Raw genomic sequence first — 24,359 nt, 5'->3', positions numbered from 1 at the left:
GTTCTCCCTCATCATTGATGACTGATCACACAAAAGAGTAGCTGCCATTATGTTGTACACCTGAAAGTATTACAATATTGTAAATCAACTATACATCAATTTTTTTAATGTTTTTAATTTAAAAGAAAGAAGGAAACAAACAAAAAAAGAGTAGCTGCTATGGACCCAAAACAGTTGATGGGCCAAGGGAGCTCCTCTCAATTCTGAACAGCCGGGAACAAGGGTGGTGGGTTGGATGGGGGAAAAGAAGTGGAAGAAACATTTTAAAAGTCTAATCAACTGCTTTGGGAAAAATGCTCAAGATATGTTACACAAGCAACAGACTTCCGAGGGAAAAAGACTGGCCAGAAGCTATGCTAACCTTCCCTGTTCCTTACTTCTATTGAAATCAAATGCTTCGGTTTTTAACAGACAGCCTTTGGGTTGATAGTGTTTTGTGTTTGACTAAAAATAAGTTCAATATTTCTTTGTTAATTTTAGTGGTACAACAAGAAGTGTGTATCACTTTGACATAAGGAATTCCAAGTAAGTACACAAGCACTCTTCCATTAATCTTTAAAATATATTTGCTGGGTGAGCAGCCAACATAATCCTGCCTAAACAGATAAGAAAATGGAGAGCTGGTGATAAGGTGACTGGTTTAAAGCTGCGCAACAAATCAGGGAGAGAGATGGAATCCAAGTTCATTCCCCTGCTCTGGACCGCGGGCGCCCCTACTGGCTCAGGCGCGTAAGAACAGCTAGAAGCTCGTGCTCGGGAGTCACAAAGCACTTGATAAAAAAAAGGGCTTCGTTCTGAGCATTTCTGGAAAGTTCGGAAGAGAACACCACAAGCGAAATTTCTGGAAAGTTCAGAAGAGACTGCCACAAGCGAAAAGAAATTTTTTTTGGTCCTATCAGTATTTTGAGTTGCATCCCTTGCAGAGCGTCAGCGTTTAATTATCCAGAGAATAATTATCCATTTGTGGCTTATCAAGGCCCCTTTCTTCTCTCCTGCTTCCTGCCTTTGGGCCATTTCACTGCTCATTAATATTTGCATCAGAGGCCAGATCTGCTGCTTTGCCCGGTAAGTCTGGTAAAAAGATCTGGTGGACAAGGAGATAAAAAGTATTGAATATGTAAAATTTCGTGATTATCTTAGGTTTAATTCATCCATACAGGACTAGATAGTTGAACTCCATAACAAATGATAATGTAGTTCATTTGTCAGGGGAAAGTCCGCTCGTTTTTGCCTTTTATTCTACATATCTACTTTTCCCTAATTCTTTACTTGATGCTTATTATCCTAGATAATTGAAATTTGACAAAAGACACAATCCACTGCTGATGGAGGTGGACAATCTTCACGTCTGTGAATTCGGCATTTCCCCACCCCTCGAAAAGAAACCTCAGTAAATACATCTTACACGTATTAAGGAATAAATGAAAATGTGCTTGTTCCGTATTATTTGTGGGGTTGGGAGGTAAAACATGGCAATCAGCATCCTGCCACCCCTCTCCCCTCAAGGATTCTCCCTGGTTAAAGAGCCGGTGCTGGTGGCGGCAGATTAGTAAGAAGTCGTGATTGCCTCATGAATCAGGGTGAAGCCACTCACTGGTGGCAGTTAGTTTGATCTTCCTAGTCACTCTGGGAGGTTATATATCTTTTGTGATGATCACTCGCAAGGATATCCTTGAAGGAAAACGAGGCTGCCTCACCAAAACACAACTAAATGAAACAAACTGAAACAGTGACAGGGTAAGAGGGGCAACCGAGAGGACTGTTTTAGCATCTACGCAAATAAAATGGAGTTGGTAAACTCCTACTGCAGCTCAAAGCCCTGTTCCTAGAGCTATGCTGACCACGTCAAAACAATGCTGCTGCCTAAGCAAGGGAATAAACAAAGCAAAGACCCATTAGCTCTGTTTCCATTAGACACGCAGAGGGTAAAAAAAAAAAAAAATCAATAACAGGCAAACAGAAGATAAAATTGATAGGAAAGAAATGTTAATTTTAGAGCTTTAAAATGAGGTATTGCAAACAATGGCATGCAATAAAACCTTAAAAACTATTTTTAAAACTTTCAAAATCGTTTACATGGGGAAAAGAACTCTAGCAGGAACATATACAGCATATTAAACTTTAGTGCATTTTTAATGACTTGTCTTAAACAAATTATGCATGAGATAGATTACACATCCCTCACCCACTTAACAAAAAGGCATACTGCACGAACAGAAAACAAAACCAGGTGGCTTTTAAAAAGAAATTAAGTGTATACTTGGTGACTGATTGGGAGAAATGCCAAGCAATGTAACGGACCTCACAGAATAGAGTTCTCGTGAAAGAAACTAGATTGATGGGCTTTTCTGCCCAGACAGTAGGCAGAACAGTACAAACGATATCAGTCTCTGCTTTTGGATTCCATCCTGTAAATGCCCTCAGCAGCCAGGGTAGGGGATCTGAAAGAACAAGAACTCTGGGATGACAAGTCTTAAATTCATTCTGAGCCCCATCACTCAACGGCAAAGCTAGACAAGTACTTTACCTCCCCTTCTTTTCCTCATTTGTAAGATGGAGATGCTGCTGCTGCTGCTGCTGTCTTATGTTCCTAACTTGGAATAAGGCCCCAGCCCTGGTATTTTTTAGGCCCCAGCCCACTATAATATACAGGTGTGGTTCAAAACCATCGGTTTAGATCATTGGTTCTCAAACTTCCAGGTGCAACTGGATCACCTGTAAGAATGTGTTAAAACACAGGAACCCTGCCCCCAGGGTTCCTGATTTTGTAGGTCTAGGGTAGAGGAGAAGAACTGGTATCTCTAACAAATTACCTGTTTGTGGGGCTGCTGGTATAGGGGCCACTCTTCGAGAACTTCCTGTGGAGCCTTGCAGTTCTAGCGTGGTCCACCAACTATCAGGGTGAACATCACCCAGAAGCTGGTTAGTCATACAGACTTACCCAGACCTTGTTAGAAATACTGACCTGTTCTGCTAAACCAGAACTGGCATTTCACAAGAGCTCCAGGTGATTTGTATGCCCAGTAAAGTTTGAGAAGCTCTGTTCTAGAGCATCTTCGAAGGAAGTGGAACCAGTAAAAGATTGTGAAAACCTGCTGTAGGTACTTATAAGAGGGGCAACAAGTATGACCAACACAAATCCAGGGTCTTAGCATTGGCGTTTCCTCAGGAAGTCCTGTTTGTGAAACTGACTATATACACCAACTGGAAACAGCAATTATCAAGCAAGGGGGCTAGACACGCTGCGCTGGGTACCATGCGGCTGGGCGCCCAGCTGAGCAGGGAGGCCAGTGTGAACAATTACTAGAGTATCTTTTCACTATTAATAGGAATTTTGTTTCCTTAAATGATGATCTTTTCAGTTCTTTCTTGGTTTTTTTTTTTTTTTTCTGTCTTCCCATGTAAACTTTCCTTGTGTTTCCTGTGAATTTGCTTGTTTCTTATCTGATTATGGACTTGGCAGTGATATGAATTTTAGTCAGAAGCAAAGTAAGCTGAAAACACCAAGTGCATTTCCATCAAGGAGTTCCTTTAGGCTAAAGAGTCACTGGGTTAAGTGTCAATGATCTAATATCAACCCAGCATCACAACCACCCCTTCATTCAAACAAGCTTCCCATTACGTGGACTACAAATCGGAGCACCAGCTCCACATTTGTGAGATTTATACGACCATTTAGAGAAATACTTCTTGTAGCTCCTCTGATAACATCACTGGCAATACAAAGCTGAATGGTTCAAATCAGATTTCATCTCTACTATGTAGTGGTTTAGTGTTTGAGGATGAACTCACAGACTATTAAATTTATAAAAACAAAGACAAATATACAACATAAAACAATTCAAGCTCCAAAAGCTTTCTATTAGCTTTTGGAAAAGAACTGCTACAAAAAGAAAAAGGCAGTGAAGATTAAATCTTTTAAAGTTCAATTCTTCCATCCTGCTATATAAGGCCTAACCTGCAAGGTCTTTGCAGACTTAGAATTACGACTTTTAGTCCTCAACTAAGCAAGCAGCAAATATCATTTTGATGATAAGTTTTACAGTAATATCAATGAGAAAATATTCTGATTTGCAGAACTACCCCCTGCAAGTGATATTAATAATGTAAGTATTATGGCAATAATGTTTATATTACATTAGCAATGTAAACATAAACACAGGGAGTTTTTAATTTTCATATGTGATTTCCTTTTTAAAGGTGAAGACATGGTGAAAAAAAGTAAACTGTTAGAACCTGAGATGCTTTGAACTGTGTTATTTGTCAAAAAAGATATCTTTCTCACACAAAGAAATCAGAACTCTAAACACTGTCTCCCATGCAAGAGAATGCCTTATGTTTCTAATAGTTCTGCTTTTCTAATCAAATATTTCTCTATATAAGCCTTTTTTTCCTTCATGCTAGTTTACTGCTTCATTTAAAATTCCTCTTTAATTTTGTGGAAATTCGAGAATTCATGTTTCTTCATTGCAAGTGATGGAAATCTTTCTGCTACCTACTTTGAGGCAACAGACTTCACTAACAAATCACGTTGCATCATCCACCACCTACCTTTGGAAAAAAAGTGGGATCACTCCATCTGACCTATGAGTAGAATTAAAGCTGCTCAGTTATCCTATTTGTGTTCTGTGTATTTATCCCATTAATGACTTCTCCCTACGTGAAGGAATGATTTGTCTAAAAGATACTATACATATTTGAAAGATTCCTATTTATGCATTATACTAAATCTTTAGGATTATTAAATGTTGTTGAATTAGTGTTACCCTAGCAAGCGAAATCTCCTAGACCACATTTTTTTTTAATGCAGTAGCCCAAATACTTCTCTCAGACATCAGGAGACCCAGGAAGTTCAGAACTGAGTCTGCCTCTAGGTGGTAAGGCCTTGAGGGCAGGAACTCTGTATTCTTGTCATTGGTCACCTGCGTGGGGCTCTCTGTAGCAGATATTCTGCTGATGAGTGAATAGATGGAAGAACAGAAAGTCCCTCACTTATGACCTCTGTGTTTAACCACTTCCCCAGCGTATAAGCACCTTGTTATACACTGTTCCCAGCTAACAATGTTGGACAACACCAGTTTAGGCCCTTGTCCAAACAAAGGGAGACTTTGAACTTTTGGAATAGCTTATATAGAGAAATACTTGATTAGAAAAGCAGAGCTATTAGAAGCATAAGGCATTCTCTTGCATGGGAGACAGTGTTTAGAGTTCTGATTTCTTTGGAATAGCTGCTGTTAACAAGGACTAGGACGTTAAGTTCCTTGATGGTAGGTTCTTTGTCAACCCTACCAGGCCTCCCTCAGAGCTTTGCACATAGTAGCTGTTTGTTACATTGAATTGAATTGACTCAGTAAAAGCCATTAGTGTGGACAAAAATACATTAACACCCTGCTCCAAATCTTACTCACTAGAGTCATCCTGTGTGAACCCTTTCCTTTCAAATTTCATATTAATATTTTTGTTAGGTAATGCATGCAGATGATAGAAAATTCAAAAGGTATTAAAGGGCATATGGTGAAGACTAAGTCTGCATTACTCTGATGCCCAGGGACTCAAAACTCACTATGAGAGGGAAAATCTGAAAACTTACCTTTTTATAACAGGAGATATTTTGTTGTTGTTGTTTTTAACTATCATGGGAAACTTATGCTTTTTCCTTTGCACTTGACGGCTCAACTTTTTCTTAGCCTTTTTAGATCTGGAAAATAATTTCTTTTGTAAGATAAATAAAACCCAGTACACCGACTGAGATCCACAAACAGTATTCGTAAGGCTAAAAGCCATCCACCTGCAACCAAATGGCCCTACTGTGCTTTCTCCTCACCTGTCCACAGAATCACATTGCAAACAGCACCATCAAGGGTGGTTTTTACCCCAACAACCACATGCCGTAGACTAACCAGCTGTGGTAGAAATTTGCATTGGAAGGTTTTTGTGTTTTCAAGTTATTTCTCAAAGATATTCAGACAGTCGAGCAGTAGTTCAAGAAAGCAGTGAGTAGTATGGTGCTTTTTCTAATCCAGTGGGGGGAGATAAGCCACTCCAAGCAAAAATAAAGACTGAGGGTTAAGAGCAGCAGACAGAGCATTTATACTACAGCATTTCCTAATCTTTCCAACCTCCAACTTTTTTGTTTGTTTGTTTTGCTTCTCTTTGTTTTATGAGATTACATGGACTTTTCACCTATATGTAGGAGCACAAAACCTTCAATGAAGCCCAGAAGACAGTGTATGTTCTTGTGTGTTAAATTAACACAGGCACAAAAAATGCATTTCCACCCAATAGGAAAACAGTAGCTTTATTAACACCGTTTGTGATTTTACACTGTGTTTTAGTAACTTTATAGAAACTCTGTAACATTTCTTGATATTTTTAGCAATCTTTAAAATTATTTTTTTAATTTTTTTATTGAAGTATAGTTGATTTAAAATGTTGTGTTAGTTTCAGGTGTTCAGCAAAATGATTCAGTTTTGTGTGTGTGTGTGTGTGTGTGTGTGTGTATTCTTTTTCAGATTCTTTTTCCATTATAGGTTACTACAAGATATTGAATATAGTTCCCTGTGCTATACTGTTTATCTATTTTATATATAGTACTGTGCATTTGTTAATCCCAAACTCCTAATTTATCCCTTTCCCTCCTTCCCCTTTGGTAACTGTAAGATTGTTTTCTATGTCTGTGAGTCTTTTTCTGTTTTGTGGATTTGTATTATTTTTTTAGATTCCATATGAGTGATATCAGATGACGTTTGTCTTTCTCTGTCTGATTTACCTCACTTAGTATGATACTCTTTACATCCACCCATAGTGCTGCAAATGGTATTATTTCATTCTTTTTACAGCTGAATAATATTTGTATACATACGTTCATATACATATATTCATATGTACAGATACCTTATCTTCTTTATCCATTCCTCTGTCGATGGACACTTAGGTTGTGTCTATGTCTTGGCTATTGTAAGTAGTGCTGCTATAAACATTGGGGTGCATGTATCTTTTCTAATCAGAATTTTTGTCTTTTCCAGATATATGCCCAGGAGTGGGATTGCTGGATCATATGGTGACTCTCTTTTTATTTTTTTAAGGAACCTTCATACTGTTCTCCATAGTGGCTATGCCAATTTGCGTTCCCTTTTCTGTGTATAGGAAGGTTCCTTTTTCTCCACACCCTCTCTAAAATAATTTTAAGGAAGGAAAATAGAAAGGAAGACAGTTAACATTGACAATGCAGTCAATGAAGAATCATGAACTATTTCATACCAGGCTTGCCCCTTTCACACCATCCCATAACACTGGCTTCAACCAGAGGTAACTATTTTTTAGGCATTAGCTGAGCATTAAGTTGTCTTTGAATATTTTTAAGCACTGAGATTTCTCAGGTAATACGTCACGCTAAATTCAGTAAGAGAAAACTGCGAGCAGATCATCCCAGGCATTATGAGTTTGCGAATCAATTCCACAACTCAGGGTGCTATTTTGTTCTCTGAGCAGTTGGTATAAAGTGCTCCATAATAACTTGAACAATCATCTACTACAACTTGCAAGCACATGCCTAACACTGATTTTTCCAAAATATATAATAACGCATACTGTATATTAGAAGGCAAGACACAGCCCTTAACATTCCCCTTAAGGATGTCCCTCTCTTTTTCTTGCTCTATTTTTCCAGTAGCAATGGTCTTTGCTTCAGGTGCTCTAGCCTAAAAATGTTTTATAAATTATTTCAAATTTGGGAAAGTGAATCAGATTTAATCCAAAAAGGAAAAAGGGAGATAGTAGCATTTATACATTTCTGGAAGCTGGCAGCAAGATAAATCCAACATGACAAATCTCTACGGGCTATTAGATGGATGTTGCCATGGAAAGCCCACATAAGGCACGCCTAACGAGAACGTAAGGCGCTGATTTTGAGAAACAAGGCTATGATGTGTGAATACTGGGTAGCACCCAGAAAAAAAATGCATTTAAGGGTTTACACACTGATTTCTCCAGGGCCTGGACTTGGTAGGACAGAAAGCATGGCATGTGTGTGATCCTTCAGATAACTACACATTTTATAGGACAATCCGTAAGTCTTTAAAGCCTCTGGGCTTTTCATTTTATTAAACGAGATCCTAGTTCAGGATTGTCGAGGAGAAAATCTACACCATAGTGAAAAGAGCTCCATCCTAGGAGTCAGAAACTTGGGGTTCAAATCCTGCTCCGGGCCCCAGTTTTTCTGTCTGTAAAATAGTAGGATAATACCTGTCCTACCCACTTCACAATGTCCTTGCGAGGTTCAAGGAGATAATACATTAGAATGATAAATTAACGTGTGAATGCTTTAGACCTGCAAATGCTAGCATCGTTAATACCTGGGAAATCACCATGACAATTTAGAGCTTTCCTCTTTATCCAAATGACCTCATGGCAAGAATCTGGCCGGGCAAGCTCCCCCATCAGCCCAGGGGAACCAGCCAATCCAATTTCTTTGCAAAGAAGGCCAAAGGAGCAGAGTTGCCTGGAGCTGATCACATTAATATAGACTCTTCACTCTTCTTCCACTAGAGTATGTACAACTTGTAGGCCCAGATTCTGCTTTGTTTTTCTCTATATTCCAAGCATCCAACAGAGTTAGCTCACCAAGTGACTGTGAATGAAGTGAAATGAATGAGATGTCTGCTATGGGCAGAGGACCATGGTAGGCACTTTGACAGATATATGAGTCAGTGTTCAAACAAAGCAGTAGAACCACTAGGAAATACATACGTGCTGAGGGATTTACTACAGGGCTTGGCTCTGCTCAATTGTAGGAGCTGGATAAATGGTACACAGTGGCTGTCGCTTCTGTGCTGAAGCTTGAAGTCAGCAGGACAGTCAGTCAGGAAGAAAAGATGGCCGTGAAGAGGGGAAACAGGACAAGCTGGAACCTGCAAGGATAACTGGAATCTGCAAAGATAAGCCAGAACCCACATCAGTGTCCCACCACCTCTGAGACTCCACCTTCGATGATAAGGATCTTCCACAGGCAAAGCTGTGCTCCTCGCAGCACAGCCTGGCCTGGGAGTGAGAGAAGCTGAAGGAGGATATCCAGGGGCCCAAACAATGCCCCAAACCAACCAGGTGAGCCAACAGATAAGTGACAACATACATAAGCTGCAACAGCTTCCTGTCTTGTTCAGATCTTCTCTTTCCAACCCAAAAGAATACAGCCGCAGTTTCACTTGCATCTTCCAGATGTCACTCAAAATGTCTCTGGTGGTCCATGCACTATGCAGAGAAGGGAATTCTGGGAAAGCAGTGTCAAGCATCTGCTCATTGCCTGGCACTGTGTGTACTCATTGGAATCCTACAGCTCTGTAGAATGGCTCTTTTCCTTGTTTCATAGGTGACTTCTGTAAAATCGCTTACATAACCTCAGGGCTTCGAATGCACCCACCTCTGTCCTTCCACCTGGAACAGAACAGCTGGAGCATGAACACGTGTCCTCAGCCTGATTTTGATCATTCCTCAGGGCAGCCCTGAGGAAAATGTACAGCATCTAGAAAGAGCTTCTTTCAGTTTCCCTTCCTCAACAGCAATGTAAATACCGAGCTGATGACACACTCTTTCATATTGTCCTTTCAACATCACTTAAAGAAGTCTGGGGAGGAATGAGTGAAGAACCCCGGAGAGCACACCCTTGGAGAGTGGAAAGAGGGGGCCTCCTGGAAATCAGCTGCCATTCCTGAATATCACAGTCAGGCATGTTGGACGCATTGTCTAATTCCTAGTCTCTCAAAAGTACAACCGCAAGGGGGGGGGAGTCAAGGAAGGGAGGGAATACAGGGATATGTGTATAAAAACAGATGATTGAACCTGGTGTACCCCCCAAAAAAATAAAAAAATAAAAAAATAAAAAAAGTACAACCGCTCACACATCCACTTCTGGTAGTTCAGTCTCTCTCAAGCACATCCCTCCGGCATCTCCTCAGGCTAGAAGCTCTTCTGGAAGTTGCATCTCATCTCATCACAGAGTATTTTTAAAGTTGGAATCTGAGAATGAAGACAAAGAAGTCTGTGGGAAGAGAACTACATGAATCTGGATTTGAGGTACATTCACTTTTTTAAGAAAATTTTTGTATTTTTAAAATATCTTTCATAGGTTATCGGTACCAATAATGTTCCAAAGAATCTGAGTTTTATAAAGTCTTTCAAATATGTAAACAGAAACACTAAGAAAATCAACGAAAACATAAGTGGTATTTTTTATGTCTCTTTTTGCTATTGATTGTGTGCGTAAGATGAGTGAAGAGTAGAATCAGTTCTATTTCATTTTAGAAGTAGTATGTCTCCCTTCTATCCAACGCAGGCCTTAGGCAAATTGGGAAGTAACAAAGCTGAATATTTCAGAGCTCTCCAAACCTGCGTCCTGCCACAAGGCATTCTAGAACCCATAAGCCAGAAACTTCCAAACACACAATTAATTTCTCCTGTGCCCATTCTCTCTGAGTCTGTCTGTAACACAAAAAAAACCTTGGATTCAGACATGTGTGTACCAGGGATGAGAATGACTGCAGTTGATAGCACATGTCTTTTCTATAAAGACCTTCAAAGTCTTAAGAAGCCACTGATAGAGGGTTTTCAAATTTTTCTGGAAGGCAAATGAGGTAGCTGTTTTGTTAAAGGGGTCAAGGAAAGTCAGTCACAGCCAAAAAGGAAATTTGCATTTTTAATTAAAGAAAGATGGAAATTATACAGAAAAATACTGTGGTCGTAAAGTAAATAAAATGTGGCTCATGGCAAAATGCACTTTTATGTCATTCTTCTTTAGGTGAGACAGTATTTCCATGCAGTAATATGTTTTTCGGAGGGTAGCAATCACCTTTTCCATCTCCCTTCCTCTTTCACATTAGAGTTTTTTTCCAAGGTCGTTAAAATGAAAGAATGACAGTAGACTTTCTTATCAACAGCTTGTTCCAACAGATACAATACATGGGTTGGGGATCAAAAAGAGCATGAGAAGCATTTCTGCCAACATTGTAGAAAATATTGAACATCTGCTATATCTGGGATCCTGGGAGTTGTAATTATAATTTTTTGAAATCTGTACACAAGAGTTATAAATATTAGAACTGTAGCCTGTGAAAGCCATGAAATATTTAACTTGTTTGGCAGGCTTAAGCAAAGCTCATAAACTTAATTTAAGCAAGCCAAACGCTATAGTTTTACCAATTTTATATCTTTCATGTCATTAGTTAGATAAATTAAAGCAAACTCTAAAACAGCCTTGAGACTGCCGACTAGAAGTTCTGGGATATACCCCCAAAATATGCTTTCGAGAATTAACTCATTTTACTATTGGTTTACCTTTCACCTTTCCCAGTTATCCACATTTGTCAAAGACTCTTTGGTTTGGGGATGAGAGGGTGGGGGAGATTTGCTATTAGGAAATTGCTTCAGGGTAAGTAAAAAGAAAAGCAGGCATCAGGCATCTTAAGTGAGTCCACAACAGCCATGATAGGAACCAAAGGCCACTGGTGATTTCTACAAGTGTCAGTTCAATCTGTCAAAAACCCATTTGCCACCCTGAGTGAAATCTTTTCCAACTTGAAAGCAAAGGCCTGGTAAATAGCTCTGTGCTGCAGCCGAAAGTAAGCTGAGAGACCAAGGGAGCAAGGAGAACCCAGGTTTCTTTCTTGTTAGCTCTGTGGCCCAGTTACATGGCTGAGACTTGCCATTAGAGAGGAATGTAGGCTGCAACACATTCTGTCTTTCACATGTACAGATTTAACACATGGTCATGATAACCAAACCGACTTCACGCCTATTTTTTCAGTTAAAAGTACTATACAATTAGCTTCAACATTTCTTCCTCTACATCCACTCCACGTCCCTCACCCTTATCCCAGGCCCAGAATGGTCCCCAGTAAGATACTCAGCATAAGAATATTCACATTACAGATTCTGAAGGAGGGAAACCATTGATGATGCTACATTTATTTCAAAGCACTTTATTTATACGATATCTTTCTGCAATTGAACCTCAAGGCAACCGTGCTTATATGTAAGTGACTTTTGCAGATTGAAAAGTAAATAGCCACAGAAAAGTGATGGAGTGTGCCCACAACCACACAGCTGACAATCCTGAGCCTGGCCTGAGTCTCCTGAGACTTGCTTGGTCTGGCACACTGGTCACAGGGGGGTACCTCCCCTGTCACAGAACATCTGCCCAACAGGGGAATAAAGCAGGAAGGAGCTGAGGGTCTCCAAGTCCAGGATCCTGCTGGTGGTGCTCCCAGGACCCCCGGCTTCCCTCCTCCCGGCGCTTTTCAGACTCAGTATCTCTCTTAGAACTTCCTCCTTCTCTATCCCGGTCTTGTCTCCCTCTCTTAACCCCGACAAAGGACTGAAACTGGCTGTCAGGGCCGGGCTTGCCACAGTCACAACAGCCTTTGTCAACGAGTTAAGAATCTACAGGAATCCCCTCTTTGCTGTCTCTCCACTCAGTGCATGAGAGCAGTCAAATGCATCGGCTCGAAACCCCTGGCTGCGAGCGCACAAAAGAGCCAATGAATAGGAAAGTTCAAACGAGATATTTCACTGAAATATCCTGCTGATCCCGTTTTATTCTGCATTTAAGAAGATAATACCCATGCCCAAACAGCCTCTTTCTCCCCGAAGGAGAGGGTTGCTATCACACAGACCGTCAACACAGGGGAACCAATTCATGGCAGAACTGAAAGTTCCAATTCACTCCGATCGGCCCATGTCATAAGTCTGGGGCCCATCCAACCCGGCTTAGGCCATGATTTGAAAGAGCCCACGTGAGTTGTCGGAGGCCCACACAGGCAGGAACTGATAGACACCTCGGGTTTACTTGAATGAGAAGTGCAAGCTCACATCAAGGTTTTTTGAGTGTCTCCTGTGTGCAAGGCTTTTTATACAGGCTTCTTAACTCACCTTCCCGGTAAGCTTATGCAATAGATTTTAGAAGCAGTATCTCCCTTTTAAACAGGCATTAAGTCCTTTCTTTAAGAATGAAAAGCCAGTACCTGGAAGAGAGAAATATTGTATGCAAATTTGTAGCAAATGGAAGTTTTAGGGAGAATCTACATTCAGTTCACCCTTGAGAACTGTAGATTTCTAGGCCTGCTTGAACCTGGAACACAGAGCCAGGATGAAAGGGAATAAGCTAATTAGACTGTCCTACCCCTTCCCATATTCTTGGGACAGCTGTGGGGATGCTAAAAACAACCCAAGTGCTAGTTCTAGGAGGGTCCCCATGCAGGGGGATGGGCCCCTATTCCCTCTGCAATGCCTCTCCTCCATTCCCCCCAAAATAGCCACGGTCCCTGGACGGCATGGAGAGTGTGGTCTCATCTCCTAGCAACCAAGGGGTAAGGTACATGACAAAGCAAGGCTGGAGAACCAAGGGCCTTGCCTTTTTTCTTCTTGTCTTCTTTTGGATCTTCATCATGGGTAAAGTTTAACAAAAAAAAAAAAAGGACCAGATTCAAGGCACAAAGACTTTCAAACATGAAAATTAAAAGATATAACTACCATGATTTGACATGATTTTCTTCTTTTACAAAAAATAAGAAATCGGAAATTCCATCAGCTTGCCAAGATGTTCAGCTCAGTTCCCACTTGAAGTTGAGAACTGCATGTCTGCTGCCCTGGTACCGAGTCTTCTCACCCACAGCAGGGCATCACCTCTGGTTACACAAACAGGTTTGAGGTCCTGAGGGTCAGGCCCGTTGGGCAAGTGCCAGGCGAAAAAAGAGCAGGAGTTTTTGGGCAGACTTGCAGCCTCAGGCTCCTGGGTACTGACACCTCACCACTTTCATCCTCTGGCCGCACGCAGGCAGTGCAGACTTGGAACCTTTCCAGGATGGTTGTGTGAAAGGGAAAGCTGTGACTCCTCCAAGACCGGGTAGGGACAGAGGCAACTCCACTAGGATTCCTCATCAAGCCACCACGTCTGGTGGGAACCACATTTTCCTCTAAGATTGCTGGGCTTGTTTACATGTGTTTTCTTCTGAGCTACAGTAATCTGTTCACAAGAGACAGAAATCCTGGTAAATCAATCCTTAAAGCCTGTTGACATTTGTCCACTTGGCAGATCATAAAAGCCCCTTGAAAATCACAGGAGTCAATGTGTAAACCGCTTACCAAATTATATGATGTCAACGCCAAGAGAAGGCGTTCTGCAGGATAAGATCACTGAATCGTGACTGCCTTCCGAACGTAACTTTATTTTGGTCTTGGATTACATGTGAGGTGTTGCCAAGATCAACTGAAAGAGAGACAAAGACATATGCATTCAGCCCAAAAGCTGACTTTTAAGTTCTCTGTCTTCAAAAAGACTGGAGATTCTTTATGAGGTGGAGTTTTGCATAAACAATCTTTGCTAACAAAAGTTTTCCCTAAATATCAGTTAAAATTTAACTAGTTCCCTGTAAATGTTTCAGGGAACTAGTGCCAGAAATAATCTTGGAGTTTTGAAAGCGAAAGAAAACTAGAACTAGAGAGAACTTCACGACATAAAAACACAGGTAATATACACCCTGAAATGGTTGATGACAATCCGACTACAAAGGGCTGAGAGTTCAAGATCAGGGCCACCACTTTCCCCAGAAGATCTCCAGAGAGATTGCTCAGAAGACTTGAAGAGGAATGTAATAGGCTAATTATGCATGAAGCAACGATAAGTGCTCACCGTACTTGTAGCAGTGCAGGTAAATTTCTACCAGAAGCTCTTATGCCGGACTTGAACCTTTGTCGCAGACTCTTTGACAAGTCAGGTTCAAAGTCTAAAACCATCTTTATATATCAGGGTAATCTCTCTAGATTCCACTTTCACTATTTTGCCTCAGTTGCCTAACAATTAATTACATGTATTTGAGTCTTCTGTAGAGACAGGGTATTCTGTTTATTACATCTCTCCTCTGTTTTACACGTTGTGCTAGATATTTGGCTAGAGTGAGAACTGAGACTCCAAGAAGAGGGAGAGAGAGAGGAGAGAGGCAGGGGCAGGGAGGGGAAGAGAAATGGGAACAGATGCTCTTATGTGTACCTGGATAAGGAATTCTTTTGATATTCACACCTGGCTTGGATCAACAGTAAAGCTGAGGGGTAAGAAGTCACTCCCAGGTCTCCAAGGGGACAGGAAGCCCTTCCTATGACGCGGCTCTTATTGACAGAAGGGGTGTGGCTTCCTGCGAGAGGAGCCTGGGCAAGGTTTCTGACCTTATCCAGGGATCCTACCTCTTTACCAGGGTGGTTACTGTAAGTGTGCTTCCTGGCTTCCAGGAAAGTTTTGCTAAGAGTTTGTAAGTTCTGCTACAACAGGCACATGTGACACCACCAGTGAATCTTACAGTGACAAGGGGCCTTACAAGGGCATCTGGTCAGCATCCCTGAGGGCACACATCTCCTGTCCAAGGTCTTCACCTGTGTTTCACCTAGTCTGCATGCACAGAGACCAGGAATACCCTGTCCCCAAGGCAGTCCTTTTCATCTTTAGGCAGCTTTGCCTCCCCAAAACAAATTTTTCTGGGGAAAAAAAAACCAGTGTATTATCCACCTATTGGCATTAGTTCTATTGCCATGAGATCCTAAAGAACAAATGTAAATTCCTCTTCCTAAAATATGAAGCAGAAGCCAGGGCTCCAGAGCTAGCTGTCATGTATGACTTTCTTCCCCAAGCCTCAGAGTTTAGACTAGACAGTGACTAGGCTGCCTGCAGCTGCCCCTGCCTGAGCCCCTTGGTCTGGGGACTCTGGGACATGCCTTGGTAGTACCCTATCCCTGTGGCTCTTTACAGAGATCAGCTCTTCACAGGTTTCTCATATGTCCATTGTGCTACCTCTACTGATGGACGAGGTTTTCAGTTTAATCCAAGTGACCCGTTCCACTTTTCCTCCCTTTGCACTGCATATATTTGGTAGGAAACAATTACATGCCAGTTCCACATTCTGTGCTAAGTTCAGGGACATTTAATGGTGATCAAGACACAATCCCTGTCCTCAAGGAGCTGATTGTTTAGAGCAAAATCTAGATGAGTAAATAGGCAGGTCTAGTAGATCATGGTTAGGACCACAAGAGCTCAGGGAAAGGGCTCCAACCAAGTCACAGGTGGTCCTAGAGGATCTGATGTCTGAGAGAACCAAACAGTGGACCAGTAAGGGAGGAGACAACAGAATGCCTCCCCAGCAAAGGGAATCACTTTTATAAAAGCCCAGAGCGGGGAGAGAGCATGATGTATTCCTGGAACTGCATAGGACATAAGAGGGATAGGAAAAGTGTTTATCAATATTGTATGATTGTATCTCTGCCTGAAAGACATGTATATGACGTTGTGGTCTACACAAAAGACTTCATGCATTAAATTGTGTGCTTGTCTTAAGTTATTCTTGGATATTAAGGATTAAAATAAAATTCATTTACTTATTCAGAGATCTAAGCACTGAGATACAAAAAACAAAAAGATAAAATGTTGTTCTTGGCTTTGTGGAGCTCACAGTCTGGTGAAAGCAATATTTTTTTTAACTTGCATGTTGTCCAAAGCAACATTATCAAGTAGTAACACTGGTTATTCATGAAAGGTTTTTAAACTGTTTGGGGTACTTGATAGTCTTCTGAGACAGAAACCCAAAATAGAAGTCTCCTTCTCTGCAATGTTCTTTCTCCTCCTGATCAAAAATAGTAATCAAAAATAGTCATTCCTCTCCTTGAATGTTAATCGAACATCATAGTGTATTTTGGTCAGTGATTAGCTCAGTGAGTTTCCTTCTGATGACCCTTGAGAGTCTCTACAGAGATAGAAAGATAAAAAGCTGAGTCGAGTTGGAGGGGAAACTAATGTATGTAGGGTGTGGACAGGGCAAAGAATGGGCTGGAAGAAGAAGCTCCTTGGGAGAAAATTCTGAAAATAAAGGAAACCATCAAGAAGGAAAGACCAGTGGACTAAAGTAAGGCGGCAGATTTGATTAAAGAAAAATATTCTGGATTCTACTTAAAACCTCCCCTTACTCCTATTCAAGGACTGTTTTCTTGAAATCTTATTTTAAACCAAAGTTTCTCAACTTTGGCACCATTGACATTTGGGCTGGATAATTCTTTCTTACCATGTCCTGTGCACAGTAAGATATTTAACAGCATCCCTGGCCTCTACCCACTTCATGCCATGAGCACCCCAAACACACCAGTTGTGACAAACAAAACAATGTCTCCAAACATTGCCTAATGTCCCCTGGGAAGCGAAACTGACTTGTTTCAAGAACCATTGATTTAAACTAACAGGGACACGGAGGCAGGACATAGTCAAAAGAATATAGTGAGACAATGGAAGGAATCTTTATGGCAAAAATTATTGTTACCCCACTATTGTAGATTACAAATATTCTCCCAAATTCTTAACCTGAATAATCTTTATGGTCTGTTTGACACACATGCACATACACAAACATACACACACACGAATAATATTTTTCCTAACCATCTTTATATTGTGTTACTACTAAGAAATAAGTCATGTGCTCTGTAATATAAAAATTAAATGGATTTCCAAATCAGCTTCCTGGGGTTTCAGAATAATTTCATGTTACCATATCACTGCTGGAAAAAAAAATGTATCTCATCAAAACTATTCCAGAAGCACCTCATTTTGATAGGAAAGTACTTTGTGATGATTACCTAATAGGCAGCATTTGTTGAAATGCTTTTAATAGACCTTTTTTATCACATGCAAAAGAATTTCAATGCTAGTTCAGTCTCCTGTTTCATTCTGTCATGAATCAATTTGTAGAGACATTTAGAAGTCAATAATCCACTGCAGCTTTGATGACAGGTGATTAATTTCTACATTTTAGAGACATAATAAGATTTAGCAATAAAAAGGCCTTGAAGTAACCTACCAAACAGCTTTAATCTCAGCCTTGGGACTGTTGCTAAATATGAATGCTTGTACACAAATGTGAATGATTTAAGTTAGTAGGTTTTATTGCAGACTCCTTGTGTTTTCATATTAATCTTGCTTTACAATCAGGCTATCTATACAATCAATTTATGTTGGATATTTTTTCCAACACAATGCTTGGGGGGACTTGGGGGCTAACAAATTATTTACACACAAAGGATTTGTTCTACAAAAGAAGTCATTTTACATGCTTATTGCTGAGGGGCTGACTGATTTTATTGGTGTGGCAAGGAAAGAGAGAAAAGAAGTGAAGGTGGCCTTCAGAAGATTTAGATGGGGGACAGCTTCGCGAAATGGACGGTGATGAATGTTGAATGATAATAGCAGCTGCCCTCTTCTTCATAATGCCCTTCTTTCCACCTTTTTTATTCTTAAAATGAACGAAAGCCTCAGAATCGTTTCCAATCCCCATCAAACAATTTCTATAAGAGCAACTGCTCATAAACAGAGTGCAGGTAATCTAACCTACAAAGAAGAGTTTGTGTTCTACCTCTGAGGGATGGTAAAGACCCAAACGTGGACATTTGTTTAAAAATAAATATATAAACAAAGATGGATACATTTGATGTTCTAGATAGTTTCTCCTGTCTGACCAATAAATGGTGTGTTCTTAGAAAACACTCTAAGGCAGACATTCCAAGTTCGGTCAGGTTGTGCCGTGCTTGTTAAGTCTTGGTAGCTGGAAGTTTCACTTTGTTCTGACATGCTTTTGATGGAAGTGGAGGATCACTGCTGAAAGTCCTTATGGAAGAAATGTTTTCTTTTTTCTTATAGAAGGAAATGACTAGAGAAGAGTTAGCTGCTTGACACAAGTACCAAAAAGAAAAAGAAAAAAAAAAAAAAAGAGGAGACAGCATGCTTTGGGGAAAGATCCAAGAACAGGACATGGAGACAAAAATAAAAGACTGCTCAGGAGACCACTCAACAAGCGAAAACTCAAACTCACCTCCCATCACTGTGTTCTTTCCCTTCCCCAAACCCCATGATCAAGACATTGCTTTCCTCATTATGCTTCTTGTTTTAAAGATTAGACTTCTGTTATCTTTAATTTTTTGCTTCTTTTTTATCCAAACTTTGGCAAGTCTTCCATTAAAGTGGTAAAACAGCTTCCTCTTCTTTAGTCCCTGACTTAGGGCACCAAGCCTTTCTAACTAGGTTATCTCCATACCCTCCAGCGGGCTTCACTGCCTCTGCCTTCGCCCCGCCCGCCCTCCTCTACATCCCCAAGCCTGCTTCCAGACTAAGCTTCCCACAGGACTCTTTGCTGGCCTGTTTACCACTTTTTGTTCATTCGCAGATTCGAGGAGCAAGTCTGTGCAACTAATACATGCTGGGAGCTATGGTAGAAGCTGGGAATTTAAAGATGAAGAAATAGATGGTGTCTTCATTTAAATAGTTCGAAACCTACCCAGAGACAAAAACCAAAGTGACTAGCAGAGTGGTGTGTGCTGAAACAGATCTGTATGTATGTCTTCACACAGTGCAGCAGGTGCTTGGCCAAAGTTGTTATTAATATCTCCTAAGGAGAAGACATCAGGGCTGAACGCTGCCTCATCTTACCAGGAAGACAAAGGGTGTCTAGACAGAACAAATCATAAACACACAGAGTCATCTTTTCCTTAGGATGGCCAGACAGATACGATCTCCTCCAGGTCTTACCAGGAAGAGAAATGGTGTCCAGACAGAGCAAATAATACAGTGAACGCACAGTGTCAGCCTTTCCTTAGGATGGCCAGAGAGACAGACAGACAGGCTCTCCCCTTTCCTTCCTCTCTGTCCCCCTCTCTTCCTCTCTCTTCCCATCTCTTACAAATTTCTTGAAAGACTAGTCTACATTTGCTCTCTTCCCACTTCCATCTCAATATGCCACTTCACTAACATGCTTTCCCCCTCTTAGAAAATAAGTGACCTCCTAGAGGCCAAACCAAACTGTCCCTTTTCCTTCCTTATCTTCCTGGACCACGCTTGCACTTAAAACTTTTGTGCATGCCCTCATTTTAAAGACTCTTTATTTCCTTGGCTCTGACATACACTGAAATTTTCTTGTACACCTTCTCCTATCTCTCAGGATCCTTTGTGGATTCTGCTTCTTTACCTACCTTTAAACACTGAGTTCCTGAAAGATCCCTTTTCACAATATGCACCTGCCTTTAGGGCAAGTCATCATTCTCATGGTCGTCACCAGCACCTGTCATTATTCCCCATCCGTCTCCAGCCCAGACCTAAGTCTGAACCATTATATCCGACTACCTGTAATACAGCTAATAATGTTATATCTAACACCTGGAGAACATCCGTCCATGGACCACAACATATTGTTTTCTAAAGGGAAGGCAGAGGCACAAAAAAACGAAAAGCATGTTTCATCTAGATTAATCAGATCCACTAGTCAGAGAGGTGGTCTGTAAAACAAGGAACACACACCCAGGAGTTACACAAGATGTTCCAACTAAAGTGAAGGGCAATGGTATGCTAGTACATGAATCTAGTAAGTGAGTGTGTGTGATGTAAGCATAAATAATAATTTTATTGATAGAGTGCATGATCAAAAAGGTTTGGAGACAACTGAAGTAAAAGCATAGTTCCTATAAAGACAAGGCTGTGAGGGACTTCCCTGGTGGCCCAGTGACTAAGACTCAGTCTTGCAATGCAGGGAACAGCAGCTCGATCCCTGGTAGGGGAGTTAAGATCCCACAGGCCGCAGGGCAACTAAGCCCGCATACCACAACTAGAGAACCTGAGTGCTGCAACTACAGAGCCCATGCATCACAACTAGAGGGAAGACCGCATGCCACAACTAAGACCCGATGCAGCCAAAAAATAACTAAATATTAAAAAAAAAATACAAGACAAGGATGTGAGTTAAGTCTTGTGGGGGATCTTTTTTTACCCAGTAAATGACAAAATCCTCCCTATCGTTAGGGGTTTTTTTTTTTCTCCTTTGCTCAAGAATCCAAAAATTCAAATTGAAAACTTAATAGGACTGTCATCCTATCCCCATAAAATTTTATGTCTTATTTCAGGATACCCTTTGAGTTCCAGGAACTAAGTTCCAGAGATGCCACTAAAATTAACAATCCCATGAGTCTTTGCACCAACACAACAAGCTTGGGATAACTGTCCACTACAACTGTCTACTTTCCCTCACTGGTCTTTCAACACTTCTCATTGGCCAGATAGAGAGCTTTAAACCCTACATATACACGTGCACAGGCATGCATGCATCTGTTGATCTCTCTTTTGCTTAAATAGCAAAATATATCATTTGTTAGTGTTTCCAATGATAGGTTCTAAGTGTATTATATGCATTAACTTATTTTAACTTCAGAAAAACATGAGATAGATACTATTATCCTACCAATTGCACACCATAAAGAAAATAGAGAATAAGTAATTTGCTCAAGATTTGTCTGGTTTCAGGTCCGTCCACAAGATGCTTCAGCTCTGACACAATTCACAGGCAACAAGAAGAGAGAATCTACAAGGATGAGAATCTACATGTGCTGAATCCATTTCTTCTAGCGGGTCAAACTTAATATTCACTCCCCACTATGCTCCATCCTTGCCCAATCTCCAGGGAAGAAAATTTCTTCAGCATTCTCCCATATTCAATGCTCCAGTTCATTGGTCAATCTATTCCTGTCAAGTGCCTTTAATTTTCTCTTCCTTGTCCAAATCCTTCCTTCCCTCAAGGCCAATTTATATCCCTGAATCTTCTCTAGGCTCCTTTTGCAGTTATAGTAAATATTACCATTTAACAGTTACTTGTTCTTGAACTGTTTTCATGTGTTCAATTCTTCCCCATTAGTGTACAATTACCTTGAAGACAGAGAACCATCTTGCGTGTTCCTTCTCCATAATTTCACGACTGGCATACAATTTTATCAATAAGTATTTGTTTGAATAGTTAACTGCATGAAGGAGGATCAGGAGTAATAAAATAAATAAATAGAGATGGTAAGAAATAAAAGATCTTGTACAAGTATATCTTGAACTTTGTGGTTAAAGCATTTTTAATTTTTTTTTATAATTGATATAATTAACATGCAACATTGTCTATAGATTAAGCGTTTTCAAAAGCTCATCTTACATAAATAGAAACAGGACACTTCTAATAGTTTCAAAAGTTTCCTAAAATCATTTTTTTAGTGTTCCAGCTTATAAAATGAAGCTGACGCAAGATGAAGGAAGGACGCTAACCTTGATAAGAGCACTTACTATGTACAAGGTCTCCACTGTGTATTTTGAAATGTGGTACCTCAATTAAGTCTCACAACAGTCCTACAAAGTATTATCAACTCACTTTTACAGGTGATGAAACTGAGATTCAGAGAGGGCAGCTAACATTCCTGTGATGAGACAGCCATCAAGCTGAAGAGCTGACTTTGAACTCAGGTCTAGCTGGATCCCCAGGCACTCTCCTTTTACTGGTTGTTTTTTACACACTGTGTAAGGTGATTGTTGTTCCTTGACTTTGTAAAGCAAAGCCAACCTAATGCTTTTCTAAAGATGTGCAAAGAACGTAAGAAAGAACTGTCAGTTCTTATTTTCTCCTTTGCATGTCAACCATGGCCAATCAATATCAGTATCCCTTTCAATCTCTGCAAATACCAAGAATCCCCACAGTTTCTCTGCACTCATCACTGTGTATGCTAAGGCCCCACTCTGGAGAGTAAAATTGCCAAATTTTGAATATACATAATATCTTAATTATATATAATAATTTTATATATAATCTAGCTAATGATAATTATATATAACCTGAATTTTATATATACATACATATATATACATATATAATCTAGAGATTAGATTATATATATCTCTTCAGTGACACTTTCAATACCCACCATGAAAAAGTGACACAAACAGACTTCTTTGGAAATGGCTTTAATGAGAAGGGGGCAATGAAAACCATGCTGAGGCCACTCCCTTCCTGCGAATATTTAGCTTGAACTGCATACCTGACTCGGAATCACAGAGTCACTTGATAGGTTGGAAAGAGCACAGGTTATGCTTTGATAGAGCTGGGTTCAGTTTCTGGCTCTGCCATTTCTGTGAGCCGTTTCCTGTTTCCTCATCTGTGAAATGGGGATAATAAATGGAAGGTTGCCACAAACATTAATCAAGATAATTTACATAAAGCACCTAGCAGATAGTAGGCAGGCATTCAATAAATATTATTTTCCTTCTCCAATGACAGAAACTTTCTCAATAGAAGACATTCATTCTCAATATGCATGCAAGAACGCGTAAAAGAGAATACAGCCAAATTATTATTCACACAAATCTGCTAAAATATAAATTTTGACAATTGCTATAATACATGAAAGGACCATAGCACATGCAAGTATGATAGATGGATAAATCATCAAGAACCGTATAAGGTAAAAAATTCTTAATTTGATAGATACTGAAAGAAAAAATATTAACTCCACTTTTTTCTTTCATCTTCAATTATTTACTCTCATAGATTTACCATTTGTAGATGCAACATAGTTAAGGAACAAAGAAAATTATTAAAAACCATCATAGCCCTAGTATTGACTCTCTTGTAATTTTGCCTGGTTTTTCGTGAGCTTAGGTACCAAAAACATATATCAAAGGTGGAAACACTGCTGAGACAAAAGGACAACTCTTTGCTGGGTTAAGCTCAGAGAGCTTGCAGCACAATAACATCTGTAGTAAAACGATGGCTGCCTGTTTTTTCACCAATGTCAAATCATCATGAAATACTGAGGAGAAGGGAGGAATCAAATCTTGCAGTCCTCGAAATCTGATATGAGGTCTATAACCAACCCTGTGCAAGACAGGTAGCTTTTACAAGAGGACAAACACACTGTAAGGGAATGAATCAAAGCAAAGGATTAGATAATTGAGGAGGTGACAACACATCAGATAGCGAGTGGCAGAGTGAGGTATGGAACAGGAGTTGCCTGCCTAGTAACACACAAGAAGAGTTATGACATTTATGCATTTTCATTTCTACAGGTGGGAACCTCAAATCATTCCATGGGCTAGCCTCTGAGTACCTCTAATCCAAGCCTGCCAAGGCTCACTTGATATACTCCTGTATCGTCAGAGATGGACCCCACATATTTTCAACAATATTTCTTTGGTCCTAACAAGATACATTTTAAGTCTAAATAACCTGTAAATTCAAAGCTTATTTTCTATGTTTAAGAAATAGGCCCATACAGGTTCTATTGGACATAGTCATAGATCCAAGAAATATTTGACCACCTACTCTGTGCTGGGTTTGCACACGACTATTGTCTAATAATTTCATGTTCAATCCTATTTTGCTCTGCTGTATGCACCACTTTCTTCTTTTAGTAGTTGACAAAACAAGAATGAGAGAGGCTGTGACTTGCCTAAGATGATGTATTTTAGAAGAATGCTTTTTTCCCCTCTGATG

This window comes from Hippopotamus amphibius, chromosome 14, assembly GCF_030028045.1.
Source record: "Hippopotamus amphibius kiboko isolate mHipAmp2 chromosome 14, mHipAmp2.hap2, whole genome shotgun sequence".
Lineage (NCBI taxonomy): Eukaryota > Metazoa > Chordata > Mammalia > Artiodactyla > Hippopotamidae > Hippopotamus > Hippopotamus amphibius.
This window is presented reverse-complemented; position numbering follows the sequence as displayed.